At 38.0% G+C, this 21,909-nt stretch overlaps 1 protein-coding gene across 14 annotated transcripts in view; it reads left to right on the top strand.

The window, feature by feature from the left end:
- Nucleotides 1-21,909, top strand: part of frmd4a (FERM domain containing 4A) — a 164,323-nt gene that overhangs the window by 95,214 nt on the left and 47,200 nt on the right. Inside the window, exon 1 of one of the 14 annotated variants that reach the window (XM_084409664.1) lies at nt 16,026-16,444. The exons of 12 other annotated variants lie outside the window; for them this stretch is intronic. The gene's annotated coding sequence lies outside the window, so the exon portion shown is untranslated. Of the gene's footprint in view, nt 1-16,025; nt 16,445-21,909 lie in introns of those variants that run through there. One more of the 14 variants, XM_084409662.1, reaches the window with a different exon arrangement.

The raw sequence follows: 21,909 nt of genomic DNA, 5'->3' as shown, positions 1-21,909 counted from the left end.
CAAACACACAGACACAGACACACTCACAAACACACACACACACACACACATGCATTGTGACGATAATGGCTTTAGCATAGCTAGTAAATATGATGAACATTAAGGCACATTCAGGAGACGAGGAGGGGCTTCCTAATGCATTCTTTCCACATCTCTACACCCATGCACTTTCCTTGCAGGCAGCAGTGTTTGATCCGGCAGGTATTTCCTTGGGAGACCCCTTCACCCTCCTCTCCCCTTTTCCTTTCATTCTACAAGCCAGAAAAACAAGTATATCTCCATCCCTCTCTCTCTCTCTCTCTCTCTCTCTCTCTCTCTCTCTCTCTCCTTTTTAAATCCCAGCACAGTCCGTCAGGCTCTGTGAAGGCATTATCCTTTCTCTCCTGCATCGTAATACACATCCATAGAGCTGCTTTTGTTCCATTTAAGCTGCTAATTGTGTGTCTCTCAGAGGGTGTGTGAGAGAACGAGTGAATGTGAGAAAGACAGAAGACACCCGAGGTTAGTTTAGTGCTCAGCATGTTGTAAATGCTTTACATTCTGCTCTGATTTATAGACAACTGACAGAGTAAATGTCCTCACTTTTACTGACCCAGATATTTTGATTTACAATATATATTGATAATAAAAGGGACAGGTAATAGAACTTCACTAACAAACTAATAGTTTATATTTACATTTGATTGTGCAAAACTAGCCGCCATGATGCTAGGGTGTTAAAAGTGGTTGCTATCACATTGCTAGATGGGTGGTTGCTTACTACAAAAAAAATACATGGATAAGTGATAGTGTCAGATGTCAATACCATTGATTTACTTACCATAGTGCTGGAATATTTATATTACTTTGAGATTTAAAAATGCCATGGTACAACCATTGGAATTATGGACATGGTACTACCTTGGTATTTTGGTCATGTATGTTCCTTGAATTACCATACAAATGTCATGGTACATAAATGTCACTTCCATGGTTAAAAAAAAGTTCCATAATATTCCCATCTGATACCATCACTGTCATATTATTGGAAGTACCATGTAAATTCCATGTTATATGAATATGGTAATCATTCAGTACCATGGTATTCAGTGTATCCATAGTACTAGGAGTCAGTGTTATTTTACTATTATTTATTTACTATTATAGTATTCATTCAATTTTTGAATTAGCTTTTATTTTTTATATTTTTCCGTTTTTATTTCAGTTTAGGCTTTAGTCATTTTGTTATGCGTTTTTGTCATTTTAAAATATTTCTGTTTATTAAATATTTGGTTTTTGTTTTAGTAATTTTAGTATTTCTAAAAGAGTTTAGTAAAACTCATTTACTCTGTATAAGTTTCTTTCTTTTGCTAAACAAAAATAAGTTATTTTGAAGAATATTGGAAACCAAACAATTGATGAAACTCATACTGGTTGAAACAGGATTCGAGGGTGCAGTAAATGCTGACAGAATTTTCATATTTGGGTGAACTATCCCTTTAACCTTATTTCAGTTTTCTAATTTTAAGTTTTTTATCTAATATATTTAATTTCAGCTTTTTTTTTTTCAGTTAACTAATTTTGGTTAGCAATAACAAAGCTAATAGATGCCACTAGGCTACTTTTTGTTTGGGATGTTGTGCTGAGAACCATGGGAGGAATTTCCTTTTTCTTAGATTGAGTCTGAATGTGTGTGTCAGTGTGACCAGGTTCAGCAGGCTTTCCTGCTGTTTTCCTCCGTCTTTTTAACCGACATGGCCTGAATTTGAGGGAAATACCATTTTCTCCTGTTTGATGGCAACGTGCCACCCCTCCAGCTGCGGATGAGTGGACTCTTCCACTTCAAACTCTGTAGAGAGCACAGGTCTGGCTGACACACATCCATTCTTCTCAGTCTGTGTTTCTCCCTTCGGTCCACAATCCATCAGTTTGTTTCCCAGCTGTGGAGCAGGTAAATGGGTTGTGCTGCTCTGGGATCCTTCCCTTCTCATTGTGATATCAGAGAGGGAAAATTTAAGAGCCTTCTGGAGCTGTTCGGCCTTGTCTCATTCCAAACTGGAATTCTCTAAACATCACATCAGACGCAACCAAACACACACACTGAAACGCCACAGCTGTATTTATCCACAATGGTATTTTCCCAGAACATAATGTCTGTTAATCTCTGCACATTCTTTGGCTTCATTTCGTGTTATCATGCTGATCAGAGTGCATTTATGTGTGTGGCGTTGCTGCTGACGGGCTGATCATATGATCGAGTGCCTTATAATTTCAGATATTTAGGCTGCAGATGCTGCTTGGGAACGTGTGGGAGCATGCAACTGCAAGAAACGTTAAACTGTTTGTTTTGATCCAAAAATGCAGATAAGCGAGACAGATGCTGGAAATGGTTATAACCGAAAAAAGGTGATGAAATGAATGTGCAAGTCAAACAGGTTTTTATTGCGCTTTCTCACTAGATGTACAGCATTTCTCAGTTATGTTTCATCTAAAAGTATCATCTTAAAATGTCTATAATACTTCAAGAGGAATAAAATAGGCTCAAGTTAACTCTCAAGGGTGTAGAGTTATAAAATGAATGTGGATCATTTGGTCTTGGAAGAAAATAAAAAAGTTTATTTTGAGATCTTTTGAATTTGGTTGCCAACTTAGTTTCTTTTGAGCACATATTAAGACATATCAAGATGTTTTTGGATCTCTAATGTTGTAGGTGGTTGCCAGGGCATTGTTATGCAGTTGCTAAATTGTTCTGATTGGTTGCTAGGGGGTTACTATGCAGTTACTACAGATTTTTGATTGGTTTTCAGGGGGGTGCGGTGCTATGCAGTTGATAAGGTGTGTTGAATGGTTTTCAGGACATTGCTATGCAGTTGATAATGTATTCTAAATAGGTAACATGACTTGTTGTTGTTTTAAAAAAAATGTAAGCAAGTCTCTAATTGCACCCCATTGAAGCTCATAGCTATCTGAGACCTATTTTGTGATTTAAATTTTTTCATAAGGGTAAGACATTTTTTTTTAGATGTCCTGTGTGGATATTATTTGCCATACTACTGAACAGAATCCCTTGGAGATAAACACAAAATGTCAGATATATAGGCAACATATTGAGAGGGAGTTTAATTCTCAAACGCGCTTAGAATTTTTCATTTATATTCAGATTTTATTAGTCATATAATAGAGCATAAATATTGATTAATTGAAATAGCCTCCTCTCATGCATTACTGATTAAGTGAACTGACAGATTAATTTGGGCTCAATCCAGCAGTTCTCTAATCATGGGATTTCCCTGCTGTGTGTGTGCATGTGTGTGTAATCTGGTGGGATTACAGTGAAATGCATGTGATTGGTGTGGATTACCCACAAGGCCAGGGAATCCCTAGATTTGCTAGATTGAACACACAATGTGAGTATGAGGTGGCTTGAAAATTGTTTTATGCGATATGATTATGAAGTCTCTTTCGAATAATGGTGATGTGAATAAAATAAAATATCTGTCAATCAACACCAGTTGAGCCGAAAAGAAAATGGCACTTTCTTAATTTATTTTCACATTAATTAAATTGCATTTGCCTGATATATATTTCATTATCACTAATGGCTTTCAGAAATATAGCTCTATGAATACCTCTAAATGACATAATTTATGAGAAGTTTGTTTGTTTCATTGGTACACAGTTTATTTTGATCATAAAGAATGTGGATTCTAATTTAAGAAATTAAATGAAAATGAAAGTGTGCGTGTGTGTGTGTGCGTGCGTGTGTGTGTGTGTGTGCGTGTGCGTGAGATTTTTTTTATATTTTTGAAAAAGTCTCTTATGCTCATCACCAAAACTGCATTTATTTGATCAAACATACAGTAAAACCTTCAATAGTGTAAAATTATACAATTTAAAATAACTGTTTTCTATTTTAATGCATTTTAAAATGTCATTTATTCCTGGATGGAAAGCTGAATTTTCAACATCAGTGCTCCAGTCTTAAGTGTCACATGATCCTTCAGAAATCAGTCTAATATGCTGATTTGCTGCTCAAGAAACATTTCTGATTATGTGTTTAATGTTAAACAGTTCTGAATATTTTTGTGAAACTGTGATACACAATTCATCATCAAACTGTATTTACATTTGATTCATCAGTCGAATGTGTCTCAGATGGACACAGATGAACTTTGACCCTTATAATAGTCCAGTTTTGTTGGTGGATGACATAGGAAGAGATTATTAATGAACATCCTGTTAAAATGATGAAGGCTTTGGCTGAACTCTGCCATGAGTTATCATATTCAGAGATGAAAACCAGCATAGTCCAGAACATTTTTCCCAATTACAGTCAGAAACTCCCACGTCATCCTCCGTGACCTATGACCTGATTCAGCACATCATTAGGCTGTTTTAATGTTTCATGCAAACACACTCTTACTCTGATTAAGCTTAAACTAAAGAGACTAATTACGTAACTTAATAAGTCAGAAATGAATCATATGTGAATGACGTGTTTGTGCGATTAAAGATTACACATAGACTGTGTTCGGAATACTGTAGTATACTGTATTTCTTTAAAACATAGTATGTGGAAGAATATGCATTATGCATTGCTTAACATTTTAAACGGCTATATTGTTGTCAAATGACCTCATATTGTGTGAATGAGAATATATAATAAGAAATATATGTTCAAAATCACAGTTTATATATAGTTGAGCATGTTGCATTGTGGGATACATTACCCAGCACAGTGTGTTCCATTCTATACTGCACATTTGGCAAATATAGTAGACCATCAGGGGATTTCACACAGAAACTTGCATACTGTGCACAATATAGTATATACTGCACACTACAGGGTATTTTTCAAAACATAACCAAAGTATATCTTTAATATTACTTGTTCTTTATACATTAATCTATTGTAATTATCTTGTATATAGTCTAAAGCAGTTGTTCTCAAATGGATAGGATGTCTTGGCTCTGATGAATTCCAGAGCTGATTTATGCAGCTTCCAGGAATAAGACAGGTGTGCTGAGATGAGATATGATTTAGTGCCAGTCAGGAATTGAGAGATGAATGCACCTGCAGCCACGTTCTGTTACTATGCGGGTACATGTGACTAATGGTGACACCAGGGTGTCAAGAGGAGGCTGAAATGCTGATACATTAGTATTTGAAAAGTAAACAGGGAAAGGGATTGAAGAGAGACGTGTGTGTTTAAACATTTGGAATGATACCCAAGGCTAATTTGCATATCAGATTTACCTAGCCTTCTTTTCTTTAGCCTTCAGTTTCACTGCTAGTCCTGTATCGATACAAAGCTTAGCCGACTGTGTTGTACAATACATGTTCAACATGAAATCAAGCTTTTATCTATTTTATTAATGTGCAGGTCATTCCAAAGAAAATAAATGCTTCTGCCACACTGTAAAAATTATTTTGAAGTTGTAAATAAAAACAGTTTTACTAAAAAACGTCACGTTTAATTAGTAATTAAATCTTTGTAATTATTTGTGAAATTTACTAGCCGTTTCTAAGTGAAAATAGTTTCTGCACCAAATTGTTTGCGTCATACCCCTTAAAAATAATAATAATAGAAGAAAATCTCTTTGATCACCAAATGCATTTATTTGATAAATATAAAAATACAGTAAAACAGTAATATTGTGATATTATTATTATTATTATTATTATTAGAATTAAATTATTATAAATGTATTCCTGTGATGGCAAAGCTGAATTTTCAGCATCATCACTCCAGTCTTCAGTGTCACATGATCCTTCAGAAATCTTTCTAATGTGCTGATTTGTGCTCAAGAAATGTTTCTTATTATTATCACTGTGAAAAAAAAAAAAAAAACAGGTGTGCTGCATACATTTTATTAACCGTGATACATTTTTCAGGATTTTTTTGATGAATAGAAAAGTCATAAGAACATGAATAGAAATCTTTTGCAACATTATAAATGTCTTTACTGTCACTTTTCATGAATTTAATGATTCTGTTCTGAATAGAAGTATTAATTACTGACCCCAAAATTTTGAACGTTAGTGTACATGTAACTAGTCTATGAAGAGTGTAAAAACTATTTACAGTAGGTAGTGTTTTAGCAAACTCACACTCAGGCCTGGTTCCATTCTGCTACTGTAGCCTATGTAGTTTCCACTTTTATTGATGCAATTATTCCTGGTAAAAAAAGGTCTGCAAGCTACAATTCACATTGACTTTAATTGTGTGTGAAAGGATGTTGTTTCTTCCTGTTTGAGAAAGTGATATCAAGGGTAGTCAAGGGCAGCTGGTCCACTCATTTCCTCTCTTTCTGTTTGATATTCTGTGTATTAGCTAGACTATGTGATGGGTCATGAAGTTCATTGTGTCTGCAGTGCCTGCACAACACAGCCAATCAGAGACTGAGCCAATCAGGGCTCAGTTCTCACACCTGATCTGAACATACCAATCACAGCTTTGAGAAACTGTTGAGATGGGCATTTATGCATCGGCCAGGTCAAAGTGATTGATTTACACTTGTTTAATTATAAATGTGTGGGAGAGAAACAGATATGTGGAAACTGCCCACTTCTACTATGACAGTGACACACAATAATGTACTCATCACTGTGCGTGTGAGAAATGTACTATTAAACTTATAAAGCTTTTGTTGAAGGAGGTTAAGTGCACATATTATCTTTGTTTCATAGTTTCTAAGACAGCGTTCTTCTTACTGAAATAGAAGCTCATAAGCCTAGAAATAGAAAGCACAACTTATTGTTACCACATCGGTTATAGGAATTCATAAGAGATTTTTTAGGTTTAAATATGCGCTGTTGTAGAAAATTCACAATGTTTCAAAACAGCTTTACAGTGATAATAGGAAATTAAAGTAACAGAGATTGTTTTGGCTTTACAACAGCTCTAGAATAAAGTTATTGTCCAGCTAAAGTTAGTTTTGATTGATTCACTTCCGTTGCAAAGATCATTAGTTATTAATTTAGGTGCCGCTTACACAACACCGTTCCAACAGAAAACCCTTAATGCGCTCCGGCCCGCTCATTCGCACAACAACAGTACCTGGTGGCTCGAGAACGCAAACCTTGAAATAAGTTCCAAGGTGCAAGCTTTGAAGAAATATCTATATATATATATATATATAAACAGACTGTATTGGTAGGCGGCTCAGTAGGTGTTTGAATGGAGCAATAGAGTGTCTCTGGTGGAATAAAAACATTTGTCAAAGCAGAGTTTAGTGTGCGTGTGTGTTTATCGTGGGGGGTCCATCATATCCAGGAACACCTTAAGTCCATTCACAGATCCATTTCAGTTTAATAAACTGCAGATGTGTGTGTGGCCCAGAATGCTCCTTCACTAGTTCTTTTATCAACAAACTCCAAATTGGTCTAGTTTCTCCAGAATCCCAAGAATGCTTGACCGACTAAAGATGTTCTCTCAAACAGAAATGAAAGCATTCCTCCAACAAACACATAGCATGTGATAACAGCTGGATGACTCTGAGAATGAGTGATACAAATAGAGAGAATGTTTCAGGAATAGTTCATCCAAAAATTTTAATTGTCATTGATTAATTGATTACTCACCCTCACTTCAGTCAGGGTCCAAAACAAACAAAAAACACCATGAAAGTAGTTCATTCCATGTAGGATTATATGAACAGATTAAATTAACTGATTATATATGGAAAAATCTCCCACTCCACTACCTTGGAAATCCATAGTTCTCGCGAGAGCACAAGTGGAATTTGCTCAGCGAGTTTACTCTGGCGTCGAGTAATGATGCTCATTAAATATGCTCTTGTATCCGAGCTGCACCAATCACATCAGGTTATCTGATACAGGCGGGCCAGAGGCGAGCCAAACAGATGAGGACAGCACTGTGACGTCAAAGTCATTAGTAAACATTGCAAGATGGCTATGGATGAACACCAGTTGTTTGAAACAGCTTTGGTCGCTACAATGAACGAGTTAGACATGGCTTTTTATCTAAAAAATTTTATCTCGAATCGTTCCTTTGCAAGAAGGGTGTTTTTGCTGTTTTGCCGACCGAGTACGGCAAGAGTCTAATCTACCAGCGTATGGGGCTTATTGTTGTGATTGGTCGTAGTGTTATCCAATTGCGGTCAGTGAGATTTTCAAATGCATGCTTGGTGCCGCCCCTCAAGCTGGCTGATTTTCGTTAGTCGATGCCAGACCATTAATCAATCAGATTTAGGTCTGGATTTCCAGGCTACCACTCCACTACCATTAAAGTGTTTTTGGTCATGTTTGGACATTGACAGCATCCGTAACTGTTAATAAGGAAAAGAGTGCCTTTGAGTGCCACAGAATTGTAGAATAAATGATGACATCGTTTTCATTTTTGAGTGAACTGTTCCTTTAAGACCACTCCTAGATAATATTTCCTCTTCAATAGATCATCATTCCCAGGAGAGCCCTTTATTAAACACACACAAACATACACAGCGTGTGAAGATGATGGTATGAGATGGCTGTATATGGTGAGAGCAGTGATGTGGTCTGTGGTCAGAGTGTGTAAGAGGCTGGATGGAGGAGGAATAGACTCGATTGCTGTAAGCGCTCTCTTTCTTGTGATGTGTGTGAGGGATCATTTCTGCTGCTCTACTGACTCATATACTCAATGAGGTTTATGTCCTAGTTCACACACACACACACACACACACACACTTTCACACTCCCAGAGACTCGTTCAGAGGATTGTGCTGACATACACACAATTAAAGACACACATAGTCATGTGAGAGGAGATCTCATTTATCGATTCATATAGTTCCTGAGTCAGCAATCTTCATGTTACGCACAGACTTACACACTTTCTTTGTTCTCAATGACTGGTGACAATTATAGCACAACTTTTCCAAAAGCTTTTTTCATTTAATGGGAGGTTTTGTGGCTCTGCTAAGTTCTGCATGATAAATCATAACTCTTGCCTATGTGTTTGCCTGGCAGAAATATATATATATATACCTTTTTTTTTTTGCGTTTCACTTAAAGCTACACTGTGTAATTTTTTAAGTTGATTCTTAGCAAAATGATATGTGCTCATTAATGTATAATTACTTCTACCAACTAATCAAGTATTCTCGTAAGCGTAGAATCTGCCATTTAGAATACATACGAGCGAGTCGCTTGAATGGCGGCAGCCATGTTGCGCCTCCATCTTGAAAGTACATTAGCCAAAGAGGGACATACCTGGAAATTCAAGCTTCGCCTTTCGCGGTTTGACACTCAGTGGCACCGTGACGAATGCGAGGGGGATATTACTCGCGACTGCCGGCAGATTTGAAATAATACGGCCACCGTAGGAGTTAAAAAGCCCTCGGAATGGGAGGAGCTAGAAAGTAATATTCAGTTGGTAGTCATAAACAATTTCACCGCTAGATAGGAGAAAATTCTACACAGTGTAGCTTTAAATAGTCCTGTAGTGTGACAATTTAATATTTAAAATACCTTAAAAATAATAGGAATTATAAAGAAAAAATGGTTATCAGCTGTTTTGTTTTTTAAATCGGTTGAGTCGCTGGCTGCATCTAGAATCAAATCCTTTCCTACTAAATACGTAGTACGTCCAGATTACATTTATACTACACACACTCATACTATAGAATATTGAAGTAATTACTTATTCAGAATAAGTACCTACTTAAGAGTGGATGCAATTTCGTGTTCGTTGAGTCACTCATAAAGACAGGCATGTAATTCATCTCTGCTTGATTTAATGATTCAGTGACTCACTTTGTTGCCACCTACTGGTGGAGTGATGTAACGTACAAAAAGAGTTGCTAAACAATCACCCTCAGCAAGTAGTCTATATAAAGCATATTACACTACCATCACTACTGAAGAGTGTCTAGAATAATGAAGAAAGCATATAGGAATACACCAAATATTTTACCAATTTTCTTATTGAATTCATACTTAGATTCCATGTTCATATTTGTCTAGATACAACCTCTTTCTAAGCTCTCTCTCTCTCTCATACACATTCACAGCAGGTCTGGTTTCTTTTTGTCAGAGGTGGATTTGCATTCAGTAGTTCTACCCTCAATCAATATTCAAAAGGGCTTGAGAACAGAATGACTCAGCTTTCAACACTGAGGCTTTTCCAATCACACCGAAACAGTGAAAAACTTCAACTAAAACTATATAGATGAATATGTTCCAGTATGTTTCAGTAAACTTTATCGACTCAAGCGCTGTTTATCTGGTCTTGTTTATCTTATTTATTTGTCACATGTGTTTCCATAGTATATGGTGGGATATATTTGTGTATGTGGGTGTGTTAGTAGGCTTGAAGCTTTAGATGTTTAGGTTATGTCTATGTGTGTGTGTGTGTGTATATACGGCCAGATGGGAGCAAAGCTTTGCAGCTTTTTACAGCAGGAGAGATCTCACACACGTTTGAAGTGCTTACATGTGGGTGTGTGTTGGTTTTTTCCCCCTGGATTTAACTGGAAACACATTTTCTTCCCTCATAACACACACACATGCTGACATGAGGCCCAAAAAGAGTCATTCCCGGTCTTCTCTGCACTGGCTTCTATATGTAGAGAAGTTGCAGGTCTCTTTAGACCGTTCAATAACATTCTCACATACATCTGAGTGCAGTTATGATCCTCAGTTGTCCAATAGCATACACCGCTGTAAATACACAGGTGCTTTGGTGTCCATCCCAAAAGTGTTATTTGGATAACTATTTTACAATGCACAATTAGTCCATTTATCTCTTTAAAGATCCAAAACTCTTTTATGACCCGCAGCTAATACATCTACGACTTTCCCATGAAGAAAATACCATAAATATCTGCTGTTAACCTCACTCACACCTGGATCTGTAAAGACTCTCCATATAGAATTACACAAATTCAGTATCAACACAGGGCTCATTTCAGAGACTGTGAGGGATCTTTGATGTGATTTAAAGGAGGTTTGTAACCACTAAGATTATTCATAAAAAAAACCTCCACCCACAGCCAACATCCTACACCCTAAACACCGAACCCCACCAAAGCCCTGTGGCTTGTCCACCCCCAGCCCCTGAGCAGATGATGATGAGAACATGGCACATATAAGCCTATTTTGTGGAAAGGAAATTTTATGACTGTAGCATGAAACACACAGGAGATTTATGGCCTGTATTTATGCTTTTGTTGTATGTGAAAGTGCAGTCAGTGTAAACTTTCCACGGAAGAAAGAAAGGAGCAAGATGAGGGAGAGTAAATGATGAGCGAATTTTCATTTGCGAGTCAACTATCCCTTTAATGGTCCAAGTCTCTGAAGTTTAACTAACCCCCGATTTCACAGACAAGGCTTAAGATAGTCCTAGACTAAAATCCATGTTTGAGCTGTTTTAACTGAAAACAGTTAAAATGTCAGTGCCATTTTTTTTTCTCAAGATGCACACCAGTAATGTTTTTTATAAGGCACGTTTATAAAAACTACTTGAATATCCTAATTGATCTAAGTGTAATCTAATCCTGGATTAGTCTAAGCCCTGTCTGTGAAACCAGGCCTAACTGTCAAGGGTGGCTTGTATTGATAATCCAAAGGAAGAGATGCATGATGCAGAACAGACGAAGACAGAAGGCTTAAATACATAGAGGATGATAATCAATGGAACAGGGTACAGGTGAGACACACATCAGGGACTGTGGCAAATAATGAATGACTGTACCGTACACTATAGGACAGTATGATACGCAATTATTTCCGTTTCGATTGTCAGAAGTTTGGATGGTACCAAAATACTGAACCGTACCACTTTTTTTGGACCCTTCGGTTGGGGTACCTAGCACAATAGTCCGGTACCTTAAGGGTGGAGCTGGACTCACTGCAGAACGTTGATTTTTTGACAGAGAATCGTCACTTGAGCGTGCTAAGAGGCGCCATTTTTTTAATACAGTTGAAACAATACCGTTGCAACACAATGTTTTTTTGTCTTGTGACAGCCACACGCAGAGAAGCAAGAACAAGATCTGATGTCATCCATTGTTGTTTACTGTGTCACTTTCTTCCCAATTTTCAGCATCATCACTCCAGTCTTCAGTGTCACATGATCCTTCAGAAATCATTCTAATATAATTATTTGGTGCTCAAGAAACATTTCTGAATATTATCCATATTGAAAACAGTGATGCTGCTTAATATTTTTGTGGAAACTGATACATTTTTTAGGATTCTTTGATGAATACAAAGTGCACGATTAATAAAGTGACAAAAATGAAAGTCTGTGTGTGTGTGAGCAGCAGGGAACTACATCTTGCTTCAATTATAGGTCAGCATTGTTTACATCTAGTTCAGACATTATAGGCCACAGCTGCAACCTCACTACACGTATACACACACGCACAAATAGCATTCAATCCTTCCTCTATCCAATTTGGTTTATGTCAGCCATACAACCTGTCCTTATGTCCGCAGAAGTTGAAGGGTGAACCCGTGTGACCGCCTTCCGAAAAAATAACAAACCCCTCGATATATACACACACATACACCCCGCTTTGTCTCTGAGCCTGGGGCAGTGAGACAAAAATAACCAAACTCTTAGACTCCTAACCAGAACCACATTTCCTGTATAGAGACGGCAAGAGAGGTCGGTTTCCCATATTTTTATTCGTTTTGAGGAAATTTCAGCCTTTCATTTTCTCAGAGAACATCGCAGTCTCTTCCTCTTGTACTCTTCTGGCCGATTTAGACACAAAAGACGGTACGTATTAAACAAATTGTGCGCTTTGGTCTGGCAGACATAGCTGTGCTTGGTCTTTCAGAAGTTTATTTTAGACCTTCTCTCTCCCCAGTCACAGTCGTGTGAGCCTGGACATTCTCATTTATTCCGAAACTCCCCCACAGTATCAAGGGTTTCCTTTTGTACAAATGTTCACCTCCATCCACGCACAGAAATACACACACACACACACACACACACACACACACTGCCTGTTTTAAACAACGAGCTCTTGTGACACTGTTGGGACCTGTGCCCAGAGGAAGGAGCCAATAAATGAAGTTAAAATATGTATTAGAGAGCGCAGAGAGATCATGAGGGACTGTTTAAATTGGACAGTAGTGTTTCCGCTGTGGCGGGGAGTCCAAAATCAACAGCGGTACAAACAGCCGGGATGATGTTGACTCGCTTACCTTGCACCACCTTTAAATCATTATGACCTCAATAACGATTTAAATCAAAGATGAATGATCGGACTGTCATCAAATTCAACAAACACACTGAGATTCGATTGACTTCAGATACTTGTGTTTGTTTATTGATGGCGTTATCACCAGCAGTCGGACAATAATGAAATGTAAGCCTGCAGCCTAATTGCATTATGTTTGGAGTGTTTTTCAATTACTTTTCACAGGCCCTCCCATGAGTATGCGTGAGAGAGTGAAGAAGAGAGATGGAAAATCCTGACCCTCAGTGCAGTGTTTCACTCCATAGTTCAAGTGCGTTTTAAAGCAAGGCTTAAAATCGTTAAACCAAGGGCTGTGGAAATTCTGTGCTGTATCATTGTAAGACAGAATGCCTTGGCAGTGCCGTTCATACACTTCTAGGGGCCCTAAGCAAAACTTTGTGAAGGGGCCTCCGTCGAAATTACCCAACCCCCGCCGACAGAGCAGTTTCACTGTAAACAAACAACATACAGTGAGTTTAATATCAATAAACATTAGTACTAATGACAATGGTATTCCGTATGCACTGGCAACAAATTGCACTTTATGAAAAAAAAGTATATAAATATGTAAAGGAAAACCCTTACAGCTAATACCGCTAAAGTTGAATCTGCATGTCATAAAAAGTGTTTACATTATATAATGATATGCTACTTAAATAATCTTTGAGAGCAAGGGGCGCCCCCTGGTTGTCCGGGGGCCCTATATGCACCTTGCGGTAGTTTCGCACACTAAATGGTTCAAATTGCATTATTTTTAGACTTTGTAAATCATTAACTAAACAATGCCTAAATTACTGGTAAGCATTAATGAACTGATAACGCATAACTATTAATGCTCTTGTATAGTCATAAGAGCTTTTAAAGGAAATGTCATTTAAAAATGTTGAATGATACAGAAATTGTTTCCTTCTATTATTTTGTCTTTGCTTTTGTAGTGTTTCTAAAGACATAAGACCAACCAGAGGGAATTAATTGCACAATATTTCCACAGAAGCTGAATTACTTCTAGTGATAAAAATGTCTCTGAATTAACTTTTTAAAATATGAAATGTAAAGTAACCCACAAAGACCACATCATTTTCTTTGTCATTTTGCAATTTAGGTTCCAATTGTTAACGTTATTAATGCATTAACATGAACTAACAATGTGCAATACATTTTCTACAATATATTTATTCATCTTTGTTAACATTAGTTCATAATAAAATAAAATCTGTTTATTGCTAGATATTGCATTAGTAAATGTTAAGGTTTATAAATGCTATATAAGTATTTTTCATAGTTCATGTTAACTAATGTATTTAACTACAAATTAAACCTTTTTGTAAAGTGTTACCCTTAATTTTTCTGAGAATTATAGAAATAGCTCTTGTGAATCGTTATGCAGAATTTATGCATGCAGGCTATGACCCTTACAAGAAGAACACCTTCCAGTTTTTGTAAAAGTTTTCATTGAGTCCTCTGCAATGTTGACTTTGCGGTGAAACGACCGTTAGACGTCTGTGTGAAGGATTTCACACAAATAAGCTCCCTCTAACAGTCGGTTCGGTTTGAAAAGCATCTTTCAAACGTTTCTCTCTCCTTTCCCCCCTTTTTCATTTACCCTGGCCAAACTAAATGGGAAAGGAAATCTGAATTAGAAACGGAGGGGGCGGAAGAAAGTCAGGCAGAGGCAAAGTGAGTGCAACCCATTCCCAAATGTTTCTGTGTTTCTACTGCAAATCCAGATGTGGGTCTGTTAGTCATTGGTCAGCATCAACACACACACACACACACACACACACACACAACCAGGACTTTTTTCCACAGTGCAGAAAATTCCTGACAGTCATAGTATCAGATGGTAATCCTGTGGTACTTTGATATTTACCATGGTACTCAATGGTTACCATATTCATACAGTATACCATGGACAGTATTTTGCACTATATCCCAAAGAATTTCAATGAACATGATGGTATTGCCGGGTACATTGTCAAAAGCAAAACAAAACATGCCATTACATCCACAAACCATTGTTATACCATAGTATTTTTTTACCCTTACAAAAAGTATTGCAGTAACATGACAGACAGGATATCCGATTGTAATATTGTGGTGATATAAAGAAACAAAAGTACCATGCTATTACCATGCTTTTTGGATGTTACCATGGTACTGTTTATATATAAGCCTACCTATAGTTCTGGCATGAAACTCTAGATCCTTAGGTCCTTAACTCACTTGGTAGCGATCACATTATTATATACATTGCTCAACATTCAAATACTTGTAGTTTGCTGTTAGCAGTCTGCAAGTGCGCTTTCAGAAACCCTTCAACTTCCCAGCTCCACCTGTAGATCTGTTACAGGGGTTTATTTCATGTATGTTACATCATGTGCAGCAGCATGTCTTGCTCACAGTAATGTCTGCGAATGTATTGGCAGTAGCAAGTCTTGGTACTTACTCTACAGCAGCCGCAGATCTATTCCACCAAGACCAAATACATACATTAACATTGCCAATCTCTATTATCATGCCAATCTCTCAGAGAGTTGTCATGACAGATATATATATATATATATATATATATATATATATATATATATATATAACTTCAACTTATTTCAGTTAGTTACCAGTTCTGATTCTAATTCCATTTCTAAAATGTAAAAAAAAAAAAAAAAAAAAATATTTATTTAAAAAAAAAAGTTTTTTATATTTTATTTAATTTTATTTCAGATTCCTTTCAATTAACGAAAATTGCACTTAATAGTTTTTGTTAACACCAAAAGCAACAAAAACAAGACTGATGTAATGTCAGGCTGAACTGTTTAGTGTGTGCGTCGCGTTTTGCTGTGGATCACAGCCGCTCCGCGGTGTCACGGGGGAAAGGCGGAGGAAGAGCAGCAGCAAGAGGAGGATGAGGAGGAGGGGTTGGGGTTTGCTGTGGAGGAACTGTGAGTGTGTATGTGAATAGTGTTGTGCGGATCTGCTTGCTGGACGCAGGCCAGCGGTCCCTGTGAAACAGCGCGTTGAGAGCGGAGAGGGATGGGATGGGATATGCTGGCACTGCCGCTGTCAGTCCGCTCCGCTCCGCCTGTGCAGCTTCACCGGGGATCTCAACAACGACATGGATGATGCTGACTTCGAAGATGATTTAGGCCGGCGTGTGAACGTTTTCTCTTCGGACTTAACCCATCTGGATTACTGCTGTTGTTGTTAGAGAACATTTATTTCTTATTTCGGCGAGGAATTCATGAACGCGGGAGCGTAAAGGATTTCCAGCAAGGTAAATCGCGCGCACGTCTCGCGCTTGTTTTGCGCTGGTCTCGCGCTTCCCAATTCAGTCAGTCTGAGGGGCGATGGAAGGATGGATGCGTGAAATACGTGATGTTTTTTACTTAACTACACATATATACTTCAATTATTTTCCGATTACTGATTAAAACACACGATAGAGCACTGATTTGTGACCATACACGGAGGATATCATCTTTAAAATCAGATTTTTTGAGGAGAAAAGGCTCAGAGTGTAAACTGTGAATGTAATGCAGCTAGCCTGCTAACCATTTGTCTCAGAAACAGGCATATTATGTGAGAAATACTGCATCGTTTTCTCATAATGTTAATCTATTTTGACGAACATCATCCTTAAGCATTTTTTAGAAACGAATAATGTTGCGTTTTAAGGAGTTTGTATACTAAACTTGCTAGCTTATCTGCTTTGCTTGGTCACCATTACTGCCCATTCAGACTCATTCATCCATTATTCCAAGGCTATTAACCTGTGCAGACAGCTGAATTTGATCATATCTGCTGTATATAGTGACAGGAACTTAAAAGGATTGCATGCATGTGACCATCACGGTCATATCCTTAAAATCCTTGAACAATGTAGCTGTGTTAAGTCTTGCTTTATTAGATTTAACGTTACCCGAAATGTCCTACGACAGCCTCATAGAAAAGATTGTGCTGTCTCAAGACCTAATGAAAAATGCTGTTTTGGGCTGTTAAATGAGATTACCATCAGCATTAATAAGATAGATAGATAGATAGATGTTGATTTGGGATGTCTCTCAAAAACTTTTGACTTCTGACTTCATGTGTTTCACTTTAGTCGTTTTTGTTGCAGTTTCCCATGACAGCTGCCAAAAGACTGATGAGATGTGAACTGCCTAGTAGACAGCATTTGGTGCATGGACCCAAAAATTCTGTTTAGATAGACACCTCAGTAGAGCATTTTTGGTCTTCAAAGATGCATTACACTTTGATTTAGTATAATGTCCTATGACATCAGACATCCTCATCTCTGTGGAGATGTGAGCTTCTTACGTAGACATTATTTTAGGCATCATGCATGCCCTTTAACATACTGTCTGGAATCTAGATAGCAGCCCATTGGGTTTTGGGGAACAGCCTGTGATTGGGGTCTGTCTGTAAACAAAGCAGACTGGGCTGTGCCTATCTAGGCAGCTGTGGTCCTGCCGGCTCAGGGTGACGGATGTCTTTTTTTATGCTGCTCACCCTGTGATGTCTGCACTGCAGGGCAGCAGTGTCAGCAGGCTGATGTACTCTAGCACACATGGTCAGGCATGAAAACCAGACCTGCAGTCGCCTAGACTTTTATCATTGGTCAGTCTGCACCATGAGACTTAATTTATACCCGAATTTGTGATGAACATTGATTGTTCTGCCTTTGTGGTGCCCATGTGCATGTGTGGTCAATGTGGTGCACTGTCATTTTGTTGTCAATGTGCATTAAGGGGAAAACTGTGTGTCTGTGTGCATGGGGTTGTGTCTGATGGCCTGTATTATCACAAGGACATCAACCACCTCCTATCATGTTTAATATCTGTGTCTGATACGATCTGAATTGGATGTTCACTAATTCAAATGCTCTTAAATCTCTATCTTCTACACATCGTACTGCTCAGTGAGAGTGAATGTGAAGCTAACATGTAGCTTAGGATTTAGTACGGATAAACCGCAATGAAACCCTAAACAGGGCATCAGGGTCAGTCTTAAATCTGCACCAGAGAGTGGGTTTATCATCGGATCAGATTATATTATACTATAATCGTCTCCTCTGCCGTGTGCATCAGAGTAACTGCACTTTTATATTAGGACTGCATGGTTTGGGGAATCTAATTGTGCTTTTTTTAAATAAAAATTACAGCTATGATAAAAAATATATTTTTTTTTTGTTTGAAAGTTCCAGGTTGGCTGTGCTTGATTCATTGTAGGGCTGCTTATAATAATAATTAATTAATAAATACATATTATAAAATATAAATATAATAAATATTTATGATGATAATGATTATTATTAAGTAAAATATTAAACAAAATTAGAAATATTACTATTGTAATATTTCACTGCAAAAATAAAAAAAATTGTGTATATAAAAAAATTAACAATAATAGTTTAAGTTAAGTATTCAAGGCTGTCATTCAATTTCGAATGTTAAACTATCAAGCTTTTATTTTGGCATAAAACCACAGGGAGACTTTAAAGCTTATATTTTGTTGATAACAGTTTATAATTGCTTCTAAAGTTCTCGTTACAAGTTTGGGAAGATGGTTGGCGTGTTACGTTCCCAAATGCACTTTATAAGCAACTCAAACTCAGGGAAGATGCAGAGATGAGTTTGTGCAAAGCAGTATTTACTGCGATTTACTGTGACGAGACACTAGGCAGTGGATTATGAGCTGCTCGTGTGTAAAAGAACAAAGTGCCGCACTTCACTTTGGAACACAGTGCATATTATTTAATTAAGCCGCACCAAGCCATATTCGTTTTCATTTAGATTAATTGTGCAAGCACTACTTTCATCATCTATAAAAGAATGACAGTGATTTACAAATATTACACTGACTGAAATGTCTGTGCTATGCGATTTTAATGACATCACAGGTTCGTAGGGCAGTGTGAGTGTAGTGTGCCGAGTTCAGCTGAGAAAGCAGTGACTCACTGTTCAGTGATTACAGGCGAGGCATTTTGTAACCACACACCAGACGCAGCACACAAACACACTACTACAAACACACAATTCCCAGCACCTGATTGTTAGATTCTGACATTGTGGTTGAGAGCTGTTCACCTCCCCCTCCAGATACACCCCAGTGAGAAGTGTTCTCATTTAGTGGAGCGGAGGTTTGACATCTTGAGCTTCAGGCTTTAGGGATGTGCTGTTTGCTCTATTCAAAGCCTCAGGTTTTTAATCTCCCATTGTGTGGTGGGAAGTGTTCCTATCAAGCCTGACTCCAACCTTAAGAGGTTTAATATGGTGATGTAACAAAAATGTGGTGCTTTTGGGCTACCGCAAGGTCGGTAATGAAGTTTAACCTTTAAGATTGGAAAGTCAGCCCAATATCAGATGCCACAAACTCTTGCTTGTGGGATCTGCATGCTTTTGCTATGAGCAGGCCCACATGGAACCTGTGCTCTCAGAAAGCTTCAGAGATCCCCTTAAAATTGGAACAGCCATCATTTACACATCCCACAACTATGTTTGTTTATTAAATGTTTTGGCTAATTTGAATATGGTTTTAGCTGCCAGTATGTGTTGTGCTGTTTAACTTTGTTTAAATCCATTCCATGGAATTCTAAAGATATCGAACTTTGAGGGAGGATCGAGTAAGATGTAGGCTATTCTCTATTCATGTATTCATTTTAGTCCTGTCAAATCAATTAATCGCGTCAAACATAAAAGTTTGTTTATATATATACACACAGTATATGTATGCTATATACACACAGACGCTCGCACACACACACACACGTTATTTTTAATAGATTACATTTTGAGTAGGTGTTGGCTGGGATTTTCTTTACTCTTTCAATACAAAGATCATTTTAAACTGTAACATGTATGTGCAAAGCTACATATTTTCAAGATCGATTGGTGGGTTGCCCAAACAAGAATCAACTCTTTGTTTTTTTAGGAAGTCCTGTTTAATTGGGCTGGTTTTGGTTTAACTGAACTCAATCAAATGTGTTTCTTAGGTGGGGTTTACATAAAGATGCTACATAAAGATGGTTTTTGGACAACTAGTAGATTAGTCAACCATCATTACCCATACCTAAACTGGAGTAGATGTATGGTTTTAATGGTGCTGCAGTAGTTTGGATCAATTCTGCTTCCATTTTTATTCAGTATCCTAAAAGTTAGACCTAATTGGATCATGTGCTGCTCCAGGGAAGGAATTATACAATTAAAAAAAAGAAAAACATAAATAAAGACTGGACCATTCAGGTGAGCCAGTTCATATTGATTTAGGTTTGTCTTTATAATATGGAAATGTGATCTACTGAGGGATAAGAATACAGATGTTGCCTAAGGGTATGTTATTCTGAAGACAGGATATCAGTTTTTAGGAGCTAGAGTTTCTATGCTGTTGAGTTAGCTTCAGTGTTAGCACGACCAAGAGAAATTCATCAAGCCGAGCCCCCCCTGTAAACACACATCTTCACAGGTCAACAACAAACTCACACCAGTCTGTTCGGACACACAATATCAATCATGTGGTCAGTCACGTGGTTGTGTAGTCTGTAGCTCTGCTGAGGAGAAGAGGAAGAAAGGATGTGTTTCTAGTCCTGTGACTCCCCTCCTCCAGTCTTTTCCCCCCACGTGTGCGTGGAGGAAATGTGAGCCATGCTGCTTTTAACAGCCTCATTGTTAGTGTTCCTCAGGGACGGCGCTTCCTGATGGCAGGCAGAACACTCCACATGTTCCCATTCTGATGTCCTTACGTACACCACCACGCTGAAAAGCTTAAGAAACGTCTTGTATTCTTCCGTTTTCTCCACATTCCTTTTAACCTGGCCTACATACAGAGGCAGAGGGGGTGGATGAGAGCTGGAAAGCATGGAGAGATAGAATAAGAGCGAGATATAGCACAGTAGAGAGAGTGAGTCAATGCACTACTGCCTTTCTGACTCGTCTATCCATAAAGGATGTATAAACAGGAACCGGACGGAAAGTCCGCTGATGGATGTGAACTACCGCCACTGTTAGTATCACATTCACCAACTCTCAGATTCCTTGGAAACATTTTTTCCTTAAAGAGAAAATAAACAGAAAATGAAAAGCTCTCTTGAAGCGAAAAGAACAATGGGAGTATCTGGTTGCACTTTAGTTCTTTGTATTCGAGTTGTCCAACCAGCTCAATCCTAAAGGCCATATAACTCAAGCGATGACATGGCTGTTAGTCAGACTCTGTTCCTCACAGATGTGTCCGTCCACCTGCTCGTAATGGGATGTTTACTATACGGCTTGGCACAGAAGCAGCGATCTTAAGTAAACACTCAGAAAAATTGTGTGCGAGACTGAATGGAAAGTGAGTGGGAGCAAGCAGTGATTTGAGATCAAACGATAGGAGTGTGCAGGCGATAGTAACTCTAAACATGTTTCATAGGTTGAGTGCGTCTGGTCAATGGTTATCACAGGACTTCTGAATGCGCTGCACACTCTCATTTTAGCCTGGAGGAAACTGTGATGTTAGCGTCTTTGTTTTTCCCTGCAGACTTAATTTAATATTAATTATGAGCAGTCCTTTCTGGCTTTGATAAAAAAAAAAAGACATTCCCCGCCATGACAGATGGCAATCAAAGCACTAATCAAATTGTGCACTGGTGCAGGTATCTATACGGACTGACATGGCATGATCCCTCTTTCACAAATTAGCCATGGTTGAGGGGTGTTTTGTATTAACACAGATATTTCACAGCAGCTGTAAGCCCTGATCTCTAGA

This window comes from Rutilus rutilus (genome assembly GCF_951802725.1).
Source record: "Rutilus rutilus genome assembly, chromosome: 5".
Taxonomy (NCBI): domain Eukaryota; kingdom Metazoa; phylum Chordata; class Actinopteri; order Cypriniformes; family Leuciscidae; genus Rutilus; species Rutilus rutilus.
The sequence above is the reverse complement of the archived record's forward strand: the minus strand, read 5'-3'. Positions and strand labels throughout refer to the sequence as shown.